The following is a 22,348-nucleotide window of genomic DNA, read 5'->3' on the forward strand; positions in this document are numbered from 1 at the left end:
TGGGGGGGAGGCTCTGACTCCATATCTCCCCGCCCTCAAATCATCCCACACATAGCTGCTCCCAGGCCTCGGATGGTGTTAATGAGCCTCTCCAGCACAGGGGCGTCTGCGATGCCACCAAAGGCTGGCACGCGGCAGGCTCCTGCCTGGCACGCCCGCCGGCCTGGACCCGAGCCTTCCGCCTTATTCAGATGCCATGTATTCCAGCCCTTCCCTGATGGCTGGGGAGATGTGCCAGCAGTGGGCATGAGCGCCGGGACACTCCAGAAGCACTGAGTCAGCACCCCATTAATCATAGATGCTTTTATCCCCTAGGAAGAGCACGGGAAGGGGTGGGGACCAGACTTCTTGCTGGAACTGACAGCTCATTTCCCTCTGAGCCGGTCCCATCCTCTACAGAGCCTTCCACACAGCTGGCAGAGCCCACGTGGATAAAAAGAGAGTCTGGCAGGGAAGTAGGGGGAGGGCACACGCCAGGGAGGTCTGGGGAGGCCTCCTCACTCCACGCTCCCCGTATCTCTGCTTGCACCCCTCAGAGGTTTCTGTTTCCGGCCTAGTTCAAGTACCCACTGTACCCCTGGCTGAATAAATCCAGACTGCCCTGAGACTGCCGGGGGGAGACCCACGATCAGCTCACTGTGACACGTGCAGAAGGAAACAAATGCTCAACTGAGCACCCTGAGGTGTCAGCCCAGGAAGCCAAGGAAGGCGGACCCATCCGTTATGGCTCTATGGATTCCTATGAAAATGTAGACATTCCTGGGGGAGGGGCATCCTCGAAGCTGTCGCTGCCTTTCTTCAGGAAGCACCTTGGTGGAAAAGAAAGTACAAGGTCTTTTGGAACAGGAGGAGTCTCTGTTCCTTACTGGCTGTGTGACTGTCTTTAAATTACTGAACCTCTTCATGCTGTTTCCTTATTTTCACAAGAGGGGCAAGAGAACCAGCTTCACTGGGTTTCCTTCAGGTCCCGGTCTAGTATGTAAAGTTTCAGGGCCCATGTACACTGCCAGGCCCGTTTTACAGCCTGATTCTTAGGGACTCATGCACTGGGACCTGATGGCAGTGCGGTTGGATGGCAGAGCATGGCAGATGTGTCCCAGCACTGGCCCGGGGGGACAGAGTGGTGGCTGTGCTGCCTGTTTGAGTAAGAGGGGCTGCTCATGTTGGGGAGCCCTTGCTGTGGGTACAGCATCATTCCAGGAGCCTTACCTGGATTTTCGCAGCAGCCCTGTGAGGTAGGTACCACTGCTTTCCCATTTTACAAGTGAGAAAGATGGGGCAGAGAGCCTGAGCAACTGCTGGAGCTGGGATTTGAGCTTGGGAAGACCCAGAGCCTTCACTAGTAAGCACCACGTCAACCATCCCTGTCTAAACGAGGCTCAAGTGCCTAGCCCGTCCTCAGAGTCTGGAGGATGATTCTTCCACCTCCGCTGAGAACCTTGGTCATGGCCTGGGCCTGGTGGGCCTGTGTGGTGTGGCCCAGCTATGGGCAGAGGCCTGGGCCGAGCCACCCCGCGGTTCAGCAGCTACTGTGATGCCATCTCTGAAGTTTACCTAAGGCCCACTTTCCTCTCCGCGAGAAGACTTTTGCATGGAGGGAACGGGATGGGGAACTGCTCACTGTACACCAGGCTGGGAAGCACCCCTGGGACCCAGAGCCAAGCCCACAGACCAAGCAGAAGACGAGCGCTTCTGGAGCTCCAAGTATGAGGCCTCAGAGCACCCAGACCTTGGCTATATCAGAATCAAGACACAAACCCCTGCAGCCCCACCCCCTAGGAGTCTGATTCAAAGAGCATGGGCCAGGGAATCTACCTTTTTGGGGGTTTTCACTAGGCACTCTTGCTCCATCCCTGGTGATTCTGACGCATCCACAGCCGGACGAAACGCCCAAGACGTATTCCCGACCCAGTAAGTTTCTAACACCACACTCCTAACCTGAATTGCAAGCTGAACTTCTAACCTAAAGCCACAACACATACCTGCAGAACAAAAAGGAGATCACACCCCCCCACACACACACCATAATGCTGGGGCACCTCCCCAGGACAATTCGGTAAGTACCATTGGAGCTGGGGCCCTGCTCCCGGAATGTCAGAATTCTAAGGTGCAGGCCATGGCCCGGAACCTGACATTCTTTCAATTCTTAATGAAGGGGAGGGCTCTGAGGAGACGGTGCTCAGTCTCCGGCATTCACTGTGCTCCTCAGACCAGGCAGTGGATGGACAAGAGCTTTCCTGGGGCAGGGGTGGGTAGGGCAGTGTGGGGGCAGAGAAGAAGGTGGAACTCCCAAAGGCAGGACAGCACAGCGGAGCTGGTGGGTGGGGAGGCTGTAGTCCCTCCAGAGGAGTGGCTGCCAGGGACAGAATGGAAACTGAGGGAGTGGGGACACAGGACTACATTTGGGGGAGACAGTATGGGGCAGTGAAAGAGTTGCTGGCCCTCGAGGTCTCTACTCCTGGCCAAGGAAGTCTGTAGAACATCCAGCTTTCACAGGGGCTCAAAGAAGGCAATAACAACAACAATAATACTACATTTAAAGAGGAAGAACACTAGCAAGCTTATGCAAGAGAAGCCAGAGTGGCGCCCCCAGCAGGCATAGTCAGTAACGGCCCATTTCTTACCTGTGCTGCAGGCACCACTTTCGATGACCAAAACTAAAACGCTGTTCTCTCTGAAAACCAGCGTTCATGTCCACTCCTGCTGCAGCTGCCCTCCTCTCACACTCGGCTCTTCCCTCCGGAAGGGGGAGCTTGCCTGGTCAGTACCTCTTGAGGCTCCTCCATGAACTAGGTCAAGGCTGCGGGTTTGGTTCTCAAATCCTGCAGGGGACAGTTGAAAACCATGGTCAAGGAGTTTTCTTGGTCAACTTTGGGTTGCTTGTCTCGGTGCAGGGCTAGAACCCCACGTTCTCCAGGGAGGTCGGTGGCCACCTTGTACCCAGCTCCTAACCTCTCTGAGGCTCCACTTCTTCACCAGCACAGCGGACAGGTTCTGAGACGGCCCTCAAGGCTTCCTGCCCCTTTGGTGTGCACGTCCTGCATTATCCCCAGGACTGTAAATACGATAGATTTTACTCCCACGATTAGGTTATATTACAGGGCACAGGTGACCTTAAATTAGGGAGACTATACTGTGGGCTTGACCTAGTTGACAAAGTCCTTCAAAAGCAGAGTGTCCTCTGGCTGGTCACGGAAGAGGAGGTCACAGAGATGAACGAGGAGGAGACTTTGACGCGCACTCGCTGCCTTGAAGGTGGATGGGGTGTGTGGAGAGGGGCTGAGGGCAGCCTCTGGGAACTGGAGTCCCCACCGCTGGCAACCAGGGAAAAAAACAGAACTTCAGCCCTCCAGCCACAGGCCCTGGATTCCATCAACAACCCAAATGAGCCTGGAAAAGGGGAATTTCCCCCAGAGCCAGCAGGCATGAACTCAGCCTAGAAACACCTACATTTCAGCCCTAGCAGAGAATCCAGCCACTTAGAACTGTGTGCCAACGTGAGTATTGTTTTAAGCCGCTAAGTTTGAAGTAATATGTTATACAGCAAGAGAAAACCAATACAATCTGCCAAAGTGACTCACAGTCGGGCAGGAGTGAGAATTAAATACGAGACATGGGAGCACACTGCATTCCCCAAATCACTAAACAAAACAGCGTTTCAGGCCAACGGAGGCCTGGTTCAGGGCAGGAGCTGGACAGTGATTGCCAGATGAACGGACGAATGAGTGAACTTCAGTTTTCAGTAATCAACCTGCCAGGCTGTTGAAGGGTCAAATGAGAAAATACGAGGAAAGCGCTTTATGATCTAGAAAGCCTGAGCTGTTTTACCTGAGTGTGGTGCGGTGTGGCATCCACCTGCTGACTTGGGACCATGCTCTGGTTTATCTGCTGGAGGCAGAGCGGTGTGATGGTGAGAATGTGGCTTCTGGGGCCAGGATTCCTGGGTTCAAGTCCCAGCCCATCTGCTCATTACCTTGTGTCTTTGGGAGGTTTCCTAGCCTTGCTGTGTCTGAAAAAGGGGGGCTGAGAATGGCAAGTACCTCCGAGGTTTTAATGATTCACTACCTGTAGAACAGGGGTGTCAGACTCAGTTTCACCGGGGGCCACATCAGCCTTGCTGTTGCCTTCAAAGGGTGGAATGTAATTTTAGGACTGCATAAATGTAACTACTCATTAATAGTTAAGCGAGAGCTTGGCGCTGCTGCCGGGTAGAAACAAGGTGTTGGGACAGATAAAACAAGGTGGAGGGCCAGATTCGGTCCACGGGCCTTGTGTCTGCCACCTGTGCTGTAAAGGGTCTGGACCAATGTCTGGCACGTGGAATGGCCACTGTAATTGCTATGGATATTGTCACTATACCAGAGTAGACCCAGTAATCTATTTCTGGAGTAACCTGCACGCAGGCCTGGGGCATTGCCACCTTCCTCCTCTTGGGCACCCTACTTTTTACCAGCCTGACAATGGTTAGTGTTTTGGCAGCAACATCCCACTGCTGATTCCTACAGAATATTCCGGTGACCCTTTTGCTGCCTGCCCCATACTTGCCGCTCTCAAATCCAGCCAGCCATGTCCCGCCCACATGCCAGAACAGCACCACACCACCACACAGTGTAGTTGAACTTGCTCTGTGGCTCCTGATCATTTCCTGACCCTGTTGTCCAAGTTCTTCACCGCTCCATGGTTTTCCATCATCCCCAGATCTGACCTCACACGCTCCAGTAGATCCTGGTTCTTACTGAACATGTCTGTGCTCGATCTCGCCCAGTGTGGAAACACTGCTTCCTCGGAGCACACGATTCTATGAACGTGGTCCACGATTTCCCACCTCTGAGCCTTCGAGCACGTCTACAGGCCAAATCCTGCCCAGCCTCCTTCGAGACTCACTCAGCTTTCCCACTGGGAAATTCAGTCCTGCCTTCCCAGAGGACCCGCAGCACATCCGCTGTGCGGTGTCTTCTGAGACGGATCACAGTTCCACGTGCACAGAGGCTCGAGGAGTCCTGCACCCCTCCTGGACTGCAGGAACCGCGGCGGGGTCAGTCTGACTCATCCCCCACGCCCAGGATCTGGCATGCTGTCTTACACACAATCAGTGTGCGACAATTTTCTTTTGACCCTAATTCAGTTGTTCATTCATTTAACAGATGTACAGTCAGCGCCTATTTGGGCTCATGCCTCGCGGTAACTGCTGGGGATACAAAATTCAGTCCCTACCTTCAAGGGGATCACATTTCAGTCAAGGGCTCAAAGGAATGCCTTCTCCCTTCTACCATTTCTAAGCTACCACATGGTGAAGGCAGAAAGAAGAGAGTAGTCAATTCGGATGATGTCTGAACATGTGACAGAAAGAGAAAGAGGCTGTTTTGAACTAAGGAAGTAGTGTGAGTAGGTAGGAGACCCCAAACTGGCCAATGTTCAAGAAATTGCATGCTGTCCACAGGGCTGGCGGTGAGGGGCAGTAATAGCTCATGAGCAAAGAACTTGTTATATGAGATAGCCTGCACTTGACCTTATGATGGAGGGAGGCCACTGAGTTGTTTTAGTGAGTGAGGTGATGGTCAGACCAGGGACATGGCTTGAGAAGATGGGATGAGGTGGAGGGAGGGTGCTCTCCCACCCTCGCGTGAGGCCAGCACCACCTGACTGCCACTCCTGGCTCCAGTGGCCGGCGGGAGAGGTAGTGGACATGCTGTAACCCGCCACCGTGGGAAGCTACACACACCTGAGGTTCTACATGGCAAACTGAGCCCATTTGTTTACCACTTCTCCCCCAAACACTGCTGAAATAAAGGGAGAAATGTGTGAATAAGAACAGACCCATAGTAGCACCAGCTGGTCAGCAAGTCTGAGGAAAAGCAGACGAGTGGGAGTGACAGAAAATCTAATCAGAGCGAAGCCAGCCTCGCCCAACAAGGGCAGGGAAAGGCCCATGTGCCAAATACCCGGACACTCGCAGAGGCGGTGGGAGCGAGGGCACAGCAGGGTGGGCTGGATGAATTCCTGGAATCCAAGGGTGATGAGTGGATCCTTCAGGTTTCCAAAGAGGCTAAAGTGGGGCTGGGGAGGGGAGAAGGGCAACCACCCGCCCCTACACTGTCTTTATTAGCATGCCATTCTTCCTCCAGGAGACTCTAGGGCTGGCAAATGGCTTGACTGTATATTACAGAAACCTCCTGAAGACCCATCGGTTTTTCAATCGATAGTGCCCTAAGGTTGATTGAATCCCGTGATTTACCTCAAAATTCCTGTTGCCTATTTCCACCCATCCCACACACCCCATTTCAGGGACTGCCCATCCTTAGCAAATCCCCATCTCGCCCTGTCCCTCCGCACATGTCAAGGCTCTGGGGAGAGCAATAAACGTAGCTTTGTCTCTGACGGGCTCTACAAGAATTTTGAGAATCAAATTGACATTGGACTTGACACCCACATCATCCACTGCTAGAGGGCAACAGAGCGAAGACGACAGAGCTCTGAGGAAAAAGAGTTAAAATCCTGAGATCGAAGACGACAGAGCTCTGAGGAAAAAAGAGTTAAAACCCTGAGATCTGTTACTCACCCAAGTCTCAAAGCCAAAGAGAGAAGGACTAAAAATAGTGCGCCGCCCACTTATCTTTACTGAACGAAATTACTCAAGGAATTACTCCAACCAAATAGAAGCTGTACCAGAATAAGTAATTCAAGAAAGAGCAAGACAGAATGCACAGGAAACAGTGATGAACAATAAAAGTAGAAAAATGTACAGTCAGATCTAAACAAATGTTGACAATAAGTCTCCTCTTGTTGGAAAGTAAACACCATTTAATTCTTGACATTAATAGAGAAGTGTGGGCTTTCATTTTTTATTTAAGGGTAACTATTTCTAGAAGAAGAAGAAGTTGCAGACCTTTTAAACCACTGTGTGTGGAGGGGGGAGAGGAGAAACAAAGAAAATTCAATTAATTGTGCAATTAAAAGGGAAAATTAGACAGGAGTGAAAAAAGTATCATAAAAATGACAAAATAAGATACATAAAGTTAGACCAAGCACATCAATAAATACAAGAATGTGAATAAATTAAATCACTCTAAAAAACCCAGCCATAGGCTGTTTGGGAGCAACACACTTAAATTGACAAAGAAAAGTTAAAAGCAAAGAAAAGGCAAGAAGCCATAATAGGCAACACAGCAACAGAAAGAATGCAGGAAGGTCAATGTTAATATCAGCCACAATGCAAAAATGTGAAGCAGAACGAAACAGGGCGTTTCATATTGCTAGGTCTATTTCTCCAGGAAGAAACAAATAGCATCAGCCTTTACCTTCACCCTGAACAAGAGACCCATACAACATGCGAAATAATACATTCTTAAAACCACAAGAAGGCGGCAAAACAACAGTGATGGCTGGTACTTACAATTTTATGGTACAAGGAACCTCCAGTGAAAACTAGGAGGATGTGAAGATAGTTAGAAGCCTAAATTCATACACACTCAAGAAACACAGAAGAGGCCTTTTTTCCACAAATGTCCTTGTACTAGATGACAAGATCTCAGATCCCAACACCACAGTCTCAGCTCTTGGGGCAATGGATTAGAAATTAACAAGTAGCAAAAAAAATAAAACAGTAACCTATGCCCATGACGACTTAAAAATGCTTTTCTAAATCACTTGAGTCAAAAGGGACAGCAAGCCTGAAATTGTAGAATATGTATAATAAATGTCCAACACTGAGAACGCTACTTTTAAAAAGCTGTGGAATGTAACCAAAGCTGCATAAAGAGAAAGATACAAACCTTAAATGCCTTTATGATAAAATAAGAAAGGTTGAAACTCAATGAGTTAAGCACCTAACCTGAGAAGCTGAAAAAGGAAAAAGTAAACCAAAATGATCTAGACGGCAGAAATGAATGAAGTTGGAAACAAAAACACACGCATGGGAAAGTACAGCAGCTGCCGTGACAGAAGTATAGAGCTGCGGACTGGTTCTCGGAGACCAACCGCACGGACAGACAGACCTCTGGCTCACTGGACTAGCGGCAAAGAGCAAAATCACAAATAAGTGTTAAGAAAGGTAATATAAACATGTATATCAATATTTTTTAAAGTTTAAGAGCATTGGATACACAATCTGATGTCAGTGATTTGAAACTTGATGATGTTCTAGAAAATTATAAAGCATAAAAACTGAAGAGGGAGATATCCTAAATAGACCAATAGTGACAGAAGAAATACAAAAGGCTGTCAAAGGTGGAATTCCAAATTAAGAGAAAGACTGGATTATTTAACCGGGAGAGCTGCGGCCACTCTCTGACTGCCTCCTCATTCAACGAGTATTTATTAAGTGCCTGCTGTGTGTGAGACACTGTTCTGTGCCCAGGAGACTGAGCAGTAAACGAAACAGGAGAGGACCCTGCCTTGCGGAGCGGAGGATCTAGCCAGGGTAGGGGAGTAGCAGGCAGACGAGCAGATGAAATAAACGGCGTGACAGACCAGGATACAGAGTGAGAGGGTGGAGAACTCTGTTGTAAAACAGTGTGTGCACCACACTCAAACAGAAATTTATTTGGATTGAAGACAAAAATGAGACAGAGAAGCAAATCCACGAAAATGTCAGAACTATTAGAATATTATTATAATTTAATCTTGGGAAATAACTGTGAAAACCTGAGCTGGACCTCACTGTTCTAACAAAAGGAGACTAACAAATTTCATTACATAAAAATGTTAAGCACCACGTATATCAAAAGGCCCCACCAATAGTTACAAAGCAAACGACAGACTATGTAAAATATTTGCAACGTATATAAAACAGGGGCAGTACCCACAGTATGTAACAGGCACCCACAAAACAAGAAAAGCCACAGAGCTAATAAATGAAGAAAGGAAATAGACAGATCATTATTCAAGAAATGAAAATGTCTCACACAGACACGCAAAGATGCTGGGCCTCAGTGGTAATGAAAGGGCACACGTTGAAAGCCTTTCCCCCATTTGATTGGCACACAGCAAAATGACCGCTACCATCCAGGGTTAGGGAGGAGTGGCCAAAACCTATGTTGACCCAGCAGCTTTACACACACACACCATCACCTTACACAAGCCTACACACAGGTGCACACGCACACGTGCCCACTGCAGCACTATTTTTAACAGTGAACACAGAAGCCACATAATATCCATCAGCAGGGGACTTGTTTAATAAGTAAATGATGATAAATCCTCCAAATGGAACAGTAATGGGACAGTAACTTTTCTTAATTAAAAATAAATGTACACTATCACTAACAGAGATTCACTGTGACTTTATGTGTCGAACCTGGGGTTTGACGCTCCTCATGGGCATCCCCCCTTGCTCCTCACAGCCTGCTGGGGGAAGGCATGACTGCTGGCCCCAGCACCCACACGGGACTCAGCTCAGAGACCTGACGGGGGGCGAACTTGGGGCTGTGTGGCTCCGGAGCCGCATGCCTCACGGCTGCACACAGTCCCTTTCGCTGAGACGGTGTGAAGAAAGGGGAAACGCAGCGTCACAGGCGTGTGCCTCAAAGGCCCCCGGGGGACAAACACCACGCTGTGAGCTCGTCCTCTGGGTGGGACTGTGGAGTGGGTGGGGTTTGGAGCATGCATTTTCTTCCTCATACAGGTCTATCCCGTTCATTTCTTTTTACAATAGGTAGGTATCACTTCTATAATTTATAAATGATATAAAAGTGTCTTATTTTTCAAAAGCAGCTGAGCAGGGAAGGCCTACTAGGGCAAGAGGGGCCCATCTCCAAGGTGGCTCCCTCCCAGGGCAGGAAGCACCAGGGCCAGCTCCTCTGCAGGCCCCACCCAAAACCACAGGGAGGGCTCCCCCACTCCCTCCTCCCCTCTTCCCGCTCCCTGTGAAACCACAGCATCCCAGCTTGTCCTCTGCTGGCAGTGGGTCAGTGCCCCACATCCTGCCTGGGCACTGGGGACTGTCATGACTTCAGGGCAGGCTCAGCAGATGAAGGGTTAAAGAAAAACCCAGATGCCCTCTGGGACTCACTTCACAGATCGCAGCACGAGGCTTTCCAAGGGCTGGCAAGGAAGCCAGTGGCCTCACACCCTGAGCCTGGGGAAGGTGGGTGAGGCTGGTTCTGAGGCCAGGGCTGCCCTCCTGACATTGTGAATGGGACATCGGGGGAAGCCGAGTTTGACCTGCTTGGGGTGGGAACGCGGGTAAGCTGAGTTTGATCTGCTATGGGTAGGAAATTGTGGAACTTATCTTTCTATTTTAACTTTTCTTTCTGCTATTGTGGTCTGCGGATCAATAGAAAAACAAGAAAAACCAAGCCATGAAGCACACACAGCACAGCCACAGGGAGCAATCTCTGTGGATCCTGCTGGGCTACTTAGCAACTGGGGGGGGGGGGGGGATGGAGAGAGTTACTGGCATACCTACCGGACAGCGACACCGGGGTGGCAGCCTGGACAGCACAGGGAGCCAGCCCTGACACCAGAGAGCTTGGGCTCAGATGCTGGCTTCGCCAGATGCTCAGCTACATTCCCTCACCTCTCTGAGCCTCACTCCCCTTGTGAGTAAAAAGTGAAGGTCATCCCTCCCTGGGCCTGCTGTGTGGATCGGATGAGGCCAAGTGTGGGAGTGATCTAGCACGGACCCAGCGTACAAGAGGTACTCAAAACTTGATCTTCTTCAGTTACGGAGGAAGCCCTTCCAGGTCACCCTCCCTCTGCCACTCTCTCCTCTTCCTGGCTGCACTTGAGGGACTGGCTCTGCAAGCTCTCTTGCCTCCCTCCCTGTGGTCAAGGCTCAGGGTCTCACTTTCGTGGGGTGCTGTGTTTGCTTCAAATGCCTGCACTTCAGGCTGGGGACGCTGCCACGTGCATTAGGCAGCTGCTTCTGGATCTTTCCCGGTTCCTGGCCCTGCTCTCCATGGAGCAGTGTGTCCCAAACAAGGGAGGTGAGCAGAGAGAAAGGCAGCGGAGCTCGGAGCCCTTGGTGTGGACAGGGCATGCTTTGCAAATACCTTGGAAATGTTTTTCAGTAAAAGCAGATTTTTTAAAAACAGAGGATGCTGCTACACTTCCATTTTTATTTAGAATTTAAAAAGAGGAACTTCAAGTGCAGGGTAATGGATTCCATTCAGTGAGAGGCAGAAATATCCAGTCCCCTAAACTCTGTGTTGGGATTAGGCATTGAAAGTACTCGTGGTTTTCAGGCACTGCTGGGGAAGGGGAGAGAGGCACTGAAAGAGCCGCAGGAAGAGGAGGTGCAGATGAACCCCCAGGGGCTGCGTGAGAGGTGGAGGTGCTGCAAGCTGCCGGGCCCAGGGAGGCTCCAGGAGTGGTTTCCTGCTATACCAGGCCACACCTCACTGCGGCCCTCTCTCACCAGAAGCCGCCTGAAGCCAGGTGTGAGACAAAGCCCACAGGACTGGCCCACACCTGAGGTCCCGCTGCCTCCAGCTCGGCAACGTGGGACAAGACACTCCCTGTCACTGGGCTAGACCCCAGGGTGCAAAGGTCCCTGCCTCAGGGGGCAACAGATCTGGAAGGGAAAGTGGGTCAGAAAATCAGCAATTACGGCCCTTTCTTCCAAGGCGCCCCAAACTTGGGCTGCTTTCCCCCAGGAAGGCTCAGAACATCTCCCCAGTTCACAGAGATGGAGGGGCGGGGAGGGAGGGAAACCAACATTTCCTGAGTGCCTACCATCCACCACGCCGCCCCTATGCTATCGCATGGTCACACTGATGCTGCGGGCAGGTGAGCAGGTCTGCTCACCGTCCGACGGCTGAGGACTTGAAGGCCTGGAAAGCAGAGATGCAGAGATGTGTGGGGCCCTGTGGAGCAGGAGTGCCCCAGGCTTTGGCGGTAGATAAAACCAGGCACCACTAGTCTCTGTTGTTGTGTGACCTCAGGGGAGTCGTTTAACACTTCGAGTCTCAGTTTCTCCCCCCCTAAAGTGGCAGCAATCATGCAAATGCTGGGTTGGTACAAGAATCAAATAATAGAGTCAAAGTTCCAAAAAATGACCTTTGCCCCCTTCCTCTTTTGGCTATTTCTGATCTTTTAGCTTTGCTTATATTCACAATGATTTTGTCTTCTAAAACAAGATGATTGCAGATCCCACGATAAGACTGCTGCAACTTATTTACAGGGAAGACACAAATAAAAGTGGGTTGAGCCCTGGCTGGTGTGGCTCAGTGGATGGAACGCCGGCCTGAGAACCAAAGGGTCGTGAGTTTGATTCCCAGTCAGAGCTCAAGCCTGGCTTGTGGGCCAGGTCCCCAGCAGGGGGCACATGAGAGGCAATCACACGATGTTTCTCTCCCTCTGTTTCTCCCTCCCTTTCCATCTGTCTAAAATAAATACATAAAATCTTTAAAAAACAAAAAAAGTGGGTTGAGACTCAGGAGACCCCAGAACTGCAGAACCTCAACCACTGCCCACAGTGGGGATGGAGAGATTGTGAAACCAGGTGTGTGTTTGAGGGAGAATTATTTTCTGCCCCCACATGACTGCCTCCTTAGCTCAGAGGGGAAGCCAGTAGCCCAGGGCCCTCCAGGGACCCAGACAAGCTCCTGGTCTGCATTCCAGCCTGCCCCACTGTGCCCAGTGCCCGCCCCCCACCAGGTCAGCCTCGGTCAGGTAGGAAGGGCTATGCCAAAGGAAACTGCGCTACTGAGCCTCTGGGTCTGCTCTGCTGTTCCTTTTTTTGGACTTTGTGGCTGTTCTAGTGGGTACCTTTTTCCATAGAAAGTTTCCATTGCATCAGTTATTTACATTGTCACCACCTATATGTAGGCTGTTTGGAATCAGTGAGCCAAATCGGGCCCTGTGGGGCCCCTCACAACTTACAGGGGTGAGGAGTGCCTGGGGCAGCCTCAGAGGCAGACAGCCCCACGTTCTGGGTTGTTTGACGGGTGGCAGGAATGGCCCCAACCCTGGCAGAGCCACTTGCATATGCTCAGTCCCTTTGGGAGGCCGTTTTTTAGATGGGATTTAAGAGCACAGGCTCCTGGGTTCGAACCCTGACTCTTTCATGTCTTAGTTGTGTGACCAGGGGCAGGTCGCTAACCTAACGTCTCTGTGCCTCAGTGAACTGATTTGTAAAGTGGGAATTACAGTAGCACCTTCCTGGACGTGGGGGCGACTCCATCAGTTAATCCATATAAAGTGCTTGGAACAGTCCCTGGCCTAAAGCCTCAGTAGATGTTAATCAGTATGGATGGAGTCCTCCTTCCCTATCACTCTTGCTAAGACCCCAGTGGCCCGCCCCCTCTCTGGACCAACGCACAACAGCGTCTGTACTCCCTCTCTCCATAAGGCCGGATAGACTATCCTGACACGCAGCCCTCACCACGGCCCTTCCGTGGTTCCTCCTGGAAAGTAGTCTACCCTTGGGATGTCCTTCACGAATTCGCCAAGCTGCGTCTGACATCAAAAGCCCTGCTCTTGTCAAACTCGCTTGCTCCGAGTTTTCACGCTGCCCTGCAGCTCTCTCTGTCCTGAATGCTTTCCCCCTTTCACTGCGGCCTGGTGTATCCAACCACAGCCGCCCTGTGAGCCCAGCTCATATGCCACCTCCTCCACAAAGCCCTCCCTGCCCTCTGCTCTCAGGCCAGAAACGATCTCTCATTTACAGCACTTGGTCTCTTTATTGTGGCATTTCCCTTTTCTCCCCGGTGAGTGGAATATAGTGCACACGAATGCTCGTCGGCATCAGAGACAAACCACACGGTCTTTGAGGACAGGATTGGGGTGTGTGTGATTCATCTCTGTATCAGTCACAGAGCCTTGAACACCACTGGCAGCAATAAATGAGTGAATAAACACTGAGTTCTCTCAATTTACTACCCTGGGACAGGGGAAAACATCAGTAGGTGTGTTGGTGAAGATGAATCAGCTGCCCAACAGCATCCACATGCTCTCATTGGTTCTTGAAGGAGCCAGTGGACTGGGTGTCAGCCAGAGCCTGCCACCCCAAAGGGCTCACAGTCCCGTCCCGGCCAGGGTCCCATGGCTGAATCCCAGGTGAGCAGCCCACAGCTGAGGGTCAGACTCAGAATCTGGGCGTGGGGGCCTTGAAAGTCATGCCAGGAATCCTGAGGAGCCCAAGAGCCATTGCTGACCTCTGCCTCTCCCTCTTCTATGTCACTAGGTTCTCAGTGAATTGGCTCTAAGCTCCTCTCCGCCCCACCGCCACGGGGCCCACTCCCCATGCCTCACAGAGTGGTGTTTCTGCATCACGGAATAAGCGCCTCTCACGGTGCTCCACTTCCCGTGCTTGCTGACCGCCACCAGAAATCCAGGTTCCATAGTCTCTTCCCCAGTGTCTCTTCCCTAGTCTCTTCCAGACTCACCCATCTCCTGACACTGCCCCTCACCCCTTGCCCTCCAACGACTTGATAATACCAAACGTGCTTCCTTGTTCCCAGGCTCCAAACCCTTCTTCATACTCTCCCCACTCTCAGGGATTCCTCCTCCCCTCTCCGCCTGGCAAACTCCCACCCACCTCTGTGAGCTCAGCTCTGGCTGCCCCAGCCCCGTCACACCGGGGCCACACTGGTATCCCTGTCTCTCCTGGCCCTTCATCCAGAGCTTTGCTGTAACGCTGACCACAGCGCCCTGTGACAGCATCCTGCACGCCCATCCTCCCCACAGACGGCGAGCACCTTCGGGGCAAGAACAACATGTACCGTCTGTGTACCTCCAGTGCTTATTAGCACAGTGCTTGGCATGTGGAATGAATGAGTGGTGAATAACAATGAATAAACACACCACCACTGGCCTGCCTGCCATGTTCCAGGGTGTGGTCCCTGACATCACCACGTTCAGGAACTCACTTTCCAGGACAAGCAGCGGGACAATTTGCCAGACTGGCAGGTCCCCAGTCCACCTAGACCAAAGGGTTTTCCTGGGGGACCTGCAGTCTCACTTTGCGCTGCAGCCCCAGGACCCTGAACAGTCTGATGCTGTGTGGCCTGGGAACCTGGACATTGGCTGAGGCTTTGGGGCGGTCAGAGAGGAAGAGAATCTGAAGGGCGTTTCACCTTCCACACTGTTGCCTTCCTCCCTTCCACTCTGCTCACACCTGGCGCAGACTGTGCTCACCTTCCTATCGCCTCCCCCTCCCCCAGCCACACTCCTGCCTCCTTACCAGGCCATCCCTCCCTGCCGTCCTCTAAACAGCGAAGCTCCCAGAACAGCGTGGGATGGCAGGACACAGGCAGGACCTGGGTGGGGTCTGACCCAGCTCTGGCCATGTGACTGACAATAAATCATGTTCCCCTCCAAGCCTTGGTTTCCCTTTCTGTCAAACCAAAGACTAGAATATGTCCATCTGTAAGGACCCCTTCTATCCAAACTCTGGAGGAGTTGATTTATTTACCAGCCACAATAATCCTTCCCAATTGAAGAAAAACAAACAGAGAGAACCACGTGTCTTTCTCAGTTCCTCCTGAAAGCCAGGATGGGTCTCCAGCTCTGGAAATATGCTAGGTGCCCCTTTGGTCCTGGTAGGAATGCCTTCATTTGGTGGCAATTTCTATGTCCTGTGAGCCAGGGATTTCAAATACACTTGCATAGGCATTTCTTTTATTCGATTTTAACATTCAGTAACATAGGTCTTTCCCACTCTCATTTTTGACAAAGAGGGGCTCAGGGAGGTGAGTGGCTTGTTCAAGTCCCCAGCTAGTGTGTGGGAGAGGTGGAACTGGTCCCCTGAGGCCCCACCACATCTGCCCAGGAGCTGGCCTCTCCTGCAGGCAGGATGCCTGGGTCAAACAGCAGCACCCCCATCTCCCTGTGCCTTTCCATGTGCTTTTTTCATGCATAGGGAAGCACCTAGAGAGCCAAGAGGCACAAAGCCACCCAGTGGCTGGTGGGAGATGCCTGATTCCTAGAAGCCAGGTTCCTCCTAGGCCCAATATTCCAGAGAATAGGCGGTGCCAAGAGCTGGGCTCTGCCCAGGCAGACGAGCCTTCTTTATTCCGAATACTCCAGCCCCTCTGCCATCACAGGCTGCATGCCTTTGAACCCAGTCCAAAAGAACAGAAGCTCTGCCCCCCAAGACAGGGCAATACCTCATTCCTCCTGGCCTCCCAGGCCATTCTGACTTCAGGGATCCTCCTTGGAGACTCCCAGTGAGGACTGACTGCATAGGGTCTGGAGGGAGAGAAGGGGAGAGCCCAGAGCCCTACAGGGAAGGAGCCAGGGCTGCAGTCCTGGGCCCTCCTTCCAGCCTGGCTCTCCCCAGTTGTTAACCATGGTCTTGTGTTGTTACTTTGAGGACACTGGTCCTATCTTCGAAATTACACTGTAAACTCTTCAATGGAGGACCCACCACAGGACCCCTGTGCAGCCACTCGCAGCCCGTGACTCCCGGCCATGCCCTGCATGGCATTTGTCACCACTGCAGTTAAAGAACTAATACGTAATGGCTTATCCTCTGCATAAAGAATATGACTTCTCAACGAAGGACGAGGCCCTGTCAGTCTTGTTACCAAGCTGTAGTCCAGCCGCTACCATAGTATCAACACAAAATACATACTCAACAACCATGTTTTAGAGAAATAGACTCATTCAGCCACTCACTCATGCATTTAATTGGCAGGAAAGTGGACCAGCCCCAGAGCTGAAGGTGAGAGAGCTGTGTTCTGATTCCACCTCACCCCTAGGTCCCCATGTGCCCTGAGCAAGGCATTTCCACTCTCTAGGCCTCAGTTTCCTCATCTATAAGGTGGAGAGTGGGGTCAGATTTTCCATGCCACACTTGCATGATGCTGAGGTGGACGATCTCCTTATATTTTGCACGCTGGGCACCTCATTCAGCTCACCCATGTTCTGACCCTACTTTTCCACATTTCCTCTCGGTTTCACCCAGGTGTAGGCATATGGGTAAGTGCCCAGTAAAGGGGAGAAGGGCTCCCAGGTGGGGTGGTGACATATGTCACAGCTGGGGGAGGAGTTGTTGCTCCCAGCTGCATCTCTGGGAGAGAAAAGTAACAGTGGCAGTGATGCTTACCCTGGACAGCAGTGCGGTCCGAGGGCTTTTACATCAATGTCTTTGATCAGAGTTACCAGGTGCCACAGCCAGGCTGACCCCCGGGCACCCTGTGTTCAGGTCTAGGCCCTTTCAGCACATGACAGAGTGTGGCTCCTACTAGTCTGGGACACAACTAGCTCCAACCGGCAGAAGTCACTCACTTTCCATCTGGGTTCTGTCAGTGCCCCGGTGTGTGGCTCTGTTCTTTTTCTCTTGGGTTCCTCTTCTCATGGGGCTGCTGGGGGGCGGGGGGAGTGAGGCAGCTTACTGGTAGTTAAAACACAGCCAATGCAAGGTCTCCAGAGTGACAAATGGCTCAAGAGTGGCACAGAGTATCAGGGAAGAAAGAATGTACTTAGAGGCGATGGGTGGAAGAATTGAAGAAGCAAAGGGCTTTGGAGGGAGATGGGGGGTGGGTAGCATTCCAGGATGAGGAGCTGGCCTGTACAGGAGACCCTCCGCTGGGCTCTAAAGAGCTGGGTGCTCATTGAGGGAGAGGTCACATTCCCACGGGGGCAGGGTGCTGGCCAGAGGGGATCTGTGTCCAGAATGAGCCACAATCAGATCTCAGGAAAATAAAGAACACATCTGCAACTCTCTTCTCCCCATTACGTCCCGGCCTCCCTGGCACACTGCCTGCTGCTGCCCTAACACATTTCCACCCAACTCAGTGGCTTAAAGCAACACAAATGTATTAAGTCAGAAATGGGTCTCATCGGGCTGGAATCAAGGTGGCGGCTGGGCCCCATTCCTTCTGGAAGCTCTAGAGAGAATCCATTTCCTTGCCTTTCCCAGCTTCTAGAGGCTGCCCACATTCCTTGGTTCATGGCTCCTTCCTCCATCTTCAAAGCCAGAACGGCGGTGGCGCTGTCCTCACAACGCATCCCTGACACTGAGTCTCCGTCATCGTCCCCTTCCACGCTCAGAGGCCCTTGGGATAGCATTGGGCTCAAGTGGATACTCCGGGACAGTCTGTCTATTTTAAGGTCAGCTGATGAGCAACTGTAATTCCATCTGCTACCTTAATTCCTTCTGCCACGTAAAATCACGTATGCACAGGCTCTAGGAACGAAGGTGGGGACATCTTGCCGAGGCCATTATTCTGCCTACCATGCTGCATGGAACACATCTCCCCACACACAGCTTCAGGAGAAAGGCAGAGAGGGAGAGGAGACAGGGGTGGTGGGGTGGGTGGGGAGACAGGCAGGCAGACACACACCCACACCCTGCTAGCGGCGGTGGCGGCGGCGGCAGCTTCCTGGCTGCCTGCTTAATGTACATCTCTCTTGGAAAACTCGTCATGTTTCCACACTGAACCGGGCACGTGCAGTTTCCACAGTGACTGCAGGAGCAGAGCCAGAAATAATCTCACTGAAACGGAAAACATCCCTTCTGCGGTGTTCCTCTTGCTCTCACACACTCACTCTCCCTGTCACTGTGCATTGTGGGCGGGGGAGGCTTAGGTGGGTTCCAAGTTGGAGGCCCTTTCAGGGTTTGGGGATGACTTGGGGCTCCTCCCCTGGCTCCAGGTGGGGGAACACAGGTGCTGGGGTTTGCCCCCAGGGATTTAACTGCTAGGCTGGGCTGAGCGCCCTCACTTCCCACCATTCTTGGTGGGCTGGGATTCTCCTCTCCTCCTCATCCTCACTGCCCCTGAGCTGCAGGTCCATACAGTGTCCCAACCCTTCTCTGACCTCATGCCATCAAGCACTGGCACCCAATGGGCACCCCCTTGGGCCAAAAGCCTATTCTCATTTTTATCCCCTCCTTGGGCCTCCAGGGTGTGACTGGGCCCTGCCCTGTGGCAGCTGAGCCCACAGAGGGAAGCGGCCAGAGGCCCACTCTCCCGAGTCCGTCCGTTCCCCTCCCCCTCGCCTTCCCCCATCACCCGCCCCCCCTTTTGCTTAGGGCAAGCCCCTGTTGGCTGCTCTGCATTCCTGCCCTGGGACCCCCACCAGGGAAGCTCAGTCCAAACCCTGCCTCTTCCCAAAGCCCCCTCACCCTACAGGGAGTTTTCCTCTTAGAACAAGATCTTGGCCCTTGTAGGGGCCAAAAAATTTGCTAAAATATGTAGACCACCAAATGTCCATGCCCCTCACTCCTATGACATAGTGTCTTCAGGGTCTGGGGAAATCTCTGCCATAATTTCTCCCGTTTAGATCCTATTCTGTCAAAGGAAAACAAGAGTCAATACACCTTCTACACGCTAGGCACTGTGCTAAATATTTTGCATGCACTAGTTTATTTAATCCTCACTTAAACTTAACTGCTATTACCCCCTTTTACAGAGAAAAAACAGAGACTCAGAGAAGGCCAACACCTTGCCCGAGGCCACACAGCCAGAAGGTGGTTGAGCCCGACTGGACTCGAATGTGCCAGACTGCAAAGCTGAGGCTGTAGCCACGGCGCCACGTTGCGGGTGGACGGTGGAGGGAGGCACACAAATGATCTGTGCTAAATTCGAGGTAACGTGTTTCCAAAGTGCCTCCCAGAAAGCACTGAGGCGCGCAGGGCGTCTCCACTTTTGTCTCTTTGTACATATCACGATTCAGTGTAAGATTTTACTTGGGTTGAAAAGGAGTGAGGATTGGGGGGGCTTCCACTACTTAGAACGTTTGGAAATCACAGTACTGATAACAAGCCCAAGGCTCAACAGCAGACGTGGCCTGCTCAAAGGCCAGACCCTTGGTGCCGAAGCCAGAGGGCTCGGCTTGTTTCTCCTGCTCCTTGTGGGAACTTCCATTTACTCTCCATCCAGCCTGGCACAGAGCTTAGGATCAGATGCAGTGTGGGTCCTGGCTCCTGCCTTCCCGGGGCCGCACGCCTGACAGCTTGCTGGGGAAGCCCCAGTCTCTGTTTCCTCCTGTGTAGAGGGGCGCCTGTGTGGGCATCCCACAGCAGACGTGCCGTGCGCCGGTCAGGAGCAATGTGTCGTGTTCACGGGCAACAGCGCTCAACCCCCGAGTCGCTGTGACAGAGAGGGAAAGCGCCCTATATTTTAAATCAAAAGCCTCCAGCAAGTTCCAGCTTCTATCTCAACACTCCACCCATGTGACTTACTGTGAGTCTTGCTCTTTGAGATTAAAAAAACGCCTCTGTAAGGGATTGGTATGAGTTTGAAATGAGGTAATCCACAGAAATCCCAGAGGCACAAGCATCCCTGGGGCTGTGGAATTCCAGGCTCCACCCTGTCCTGTTGTCTGATTCTATAGCTGAGGGCAGAGCCCAGGAATCTGCATTTTACCAAGTGCCCCACCCTCCCCATAACTCCATGGCAGGCAGGCAGCAGACCAGGCTTTAAGACATCACTCTAGGAAGTGCTCAATGTGTGTTTATTAAACAGAAGAGTGCTTGAACATCTGCTGAGCTACACACGGCTGCAGGGAGACATGGGCCAGAGGAAATAAGTAATTTTCTCCAAATACATTTCCTGTGAAGTCCAAAGGATGGGAATTGGGTTGGGGCTTCTAGGACTGGGAGGATGATGCAATAGCAGCTCCCTTCCCCGAGGAGCAGAGCGTGAGCTCTTCCCATTAAAACACATAGAGACCTGGCTGGGGGGTCATGCCCAGTGGCTCAGGATCACAGGTGGGGAGGGATGTTCAGGGAGCCCCCCAAAAACTAGTTCCAGACCCTGTTCTCTTCAGCATCTTCATGCAGACAAGAAAGAAAGAACTGAAAATATGCTCATTAAATCTGCATCTGGCACCCAATTTGGCAGGGTTGCCAAAATTCTGTAAGACTAGAATTAAATTAGCAAATTGGAAGTAAAATGATTTTAAGCAGACACGATGGAATTCATCAGGGCCAGGTGGAAGCTAGTGGGGGAGGGGACCCAGGAAAGCCCACATGCCGGGAGTGGGAAAGCACGGCCAGGAGCAGAAATAGCAAAGGAACAAGTCCGGGAGCAGGCTGGACCCAAGGATGAAGATTCGCCCTGGGAATGTGCCGGCACAAAGCCGGCCCCACCCCGTGAGGTGGAGAGGCTCCTTGGGGAGACCGGAGGCATGGCTGAGAACCAGTGCAGGCCGCCATTTCAAAGGGACCAAGAAGAAAGGATGCAGTGAGCTGCAGGGAAATGAGGCGGGGTGGCTTCTCCAGACTGGGCCAGCAGTTGGTATATTGATGGGGCTGTAAACACCACAGCATGTTTATTGAGGGGGTAGTTGGGGAGTAGGGCTGGGGGAGAGGAACACAGGAATGGACACGGCAGGGGCGGGGGCACAAAGGCTATGGAGAGGAAGAAGAGGGTGGAAACGTTTAGGGGGCCCTTATTCACCATCAGACACTGTGTGAGGTGTTTGTCAAGTATTATCTCATTTAATCTTCTCAGTAACCCTGTGCTGTAGAGATTAGTCTGCTTTGCATTGTTGGGCTTTCTTTTTTGTTCCCTTTGTATAAAAAAATATGTTTTATATTTTTTAAATATATAGGTATTTAACGTAAAAAGTGGACAAGCCCCCTTCACCATCCCAAATTCCACTCCCCAGATGAAACTGCCCCTAACAGCTCCCTGTTATGTTCCCACACTGTTTCCAGGGGCACACAAATGTGTCTACATGTGCACACACATGCATAATCCTTGCACTGTGCGCATAAAAATAGGGTTGTATTGCACATAGCACAGACGGAGCCTTTTCCCAGGTGAAAATACGTTGCGAATGTCCCTCCCATGTCAAGATCTGTAGGTTCACTTCTTTCTCTTTAAATGGCTACAAAGTAGCCCACAGGAGAAATGCACTGTCAGTCTTTCCTGCACTGCCACTGCTGGACATGAGGGTCATTTCTAATTTCTCCCTACTGCACACAATGCTGCAAGGGAACACCCTTTTGCATATTTAGTCTTGTGTACATGCGTTTTTCTATCGCTGGGGAATTGCTGGATCAAAGCAGGCACGCGCAGTTATAATTTTCACCCATACCCATCCAGGCTTGCACGCCCCCCGGACCCTTGCCAGCATCAGATCTTCGCTATCTTTTTCCATTTTTGCTGTCTATAAGCATTTTAACTTACAATCCTTTGGTTTTTAGTAGCTAGAGTATTAGTCATACATTTATGGGCTTTCTCACTTCTGCGAGCTACCTGTTTATGTCTTTTGCGCATTTAAAAAAAAATTGGCTGTTGTTTTAGTTGGTCGATGAAATTCTCATAAATTATAATGACTAACAGGTAGCCTTCAAATAACTTGTCTGAAGTCACACATGTCGGATGACAGGCTAGGGACCAGCTGAGCCAACCACGGCATACTCAAATGTTTGTGATGCTTCCTGCCTCCCCCCACCTAACCCAGAGAGAAAGAAAGTCCCTCTTCCATTTCCCCCTCTTCCTGTTACTTA

The 22,348-nt window shown here is 51.6% G+C and overlaps 1 protein-coding gene across 6 annotated transcripts in view; it reads right to left on the minus strand.

Moving 5' to 3' along the window:
• The window catches only part of HIVEP3 (HIVEP zinc finger 3), a 419,258-nt gene that overhangs the window by 80,043 nt on the left and 316,867 nt on the right, over window positions 1-22,348 (minus strand). For all 6 annotated transcript variants that reach the window (XM_024554653.4, XM_045190915.3, XM_024554651.4 and 3 more), the window contains one exon: window positions 2,625-2,822. The gene's annotated coding sequence lies outside the window, so the exon portion shown is untranslated. The remainder of the gene's footprint in view (window positions 1-2,624; window positions 2,823-22,348) is intronic.

Source organism: Desmodus rotundus, chromosome 3 (genome assembly GCF_022682495.2).
Source record: "Desmodus rotundus isolate HL8 chromosome 3, HLdesRot8A.1, whole genome shotgun sequence".
NCBI lineage: Eukaryota > Metazoa > Chordata > Mammalia > Chiroptera > Phyllostomidae > Desmodus > Desmodus rotundus.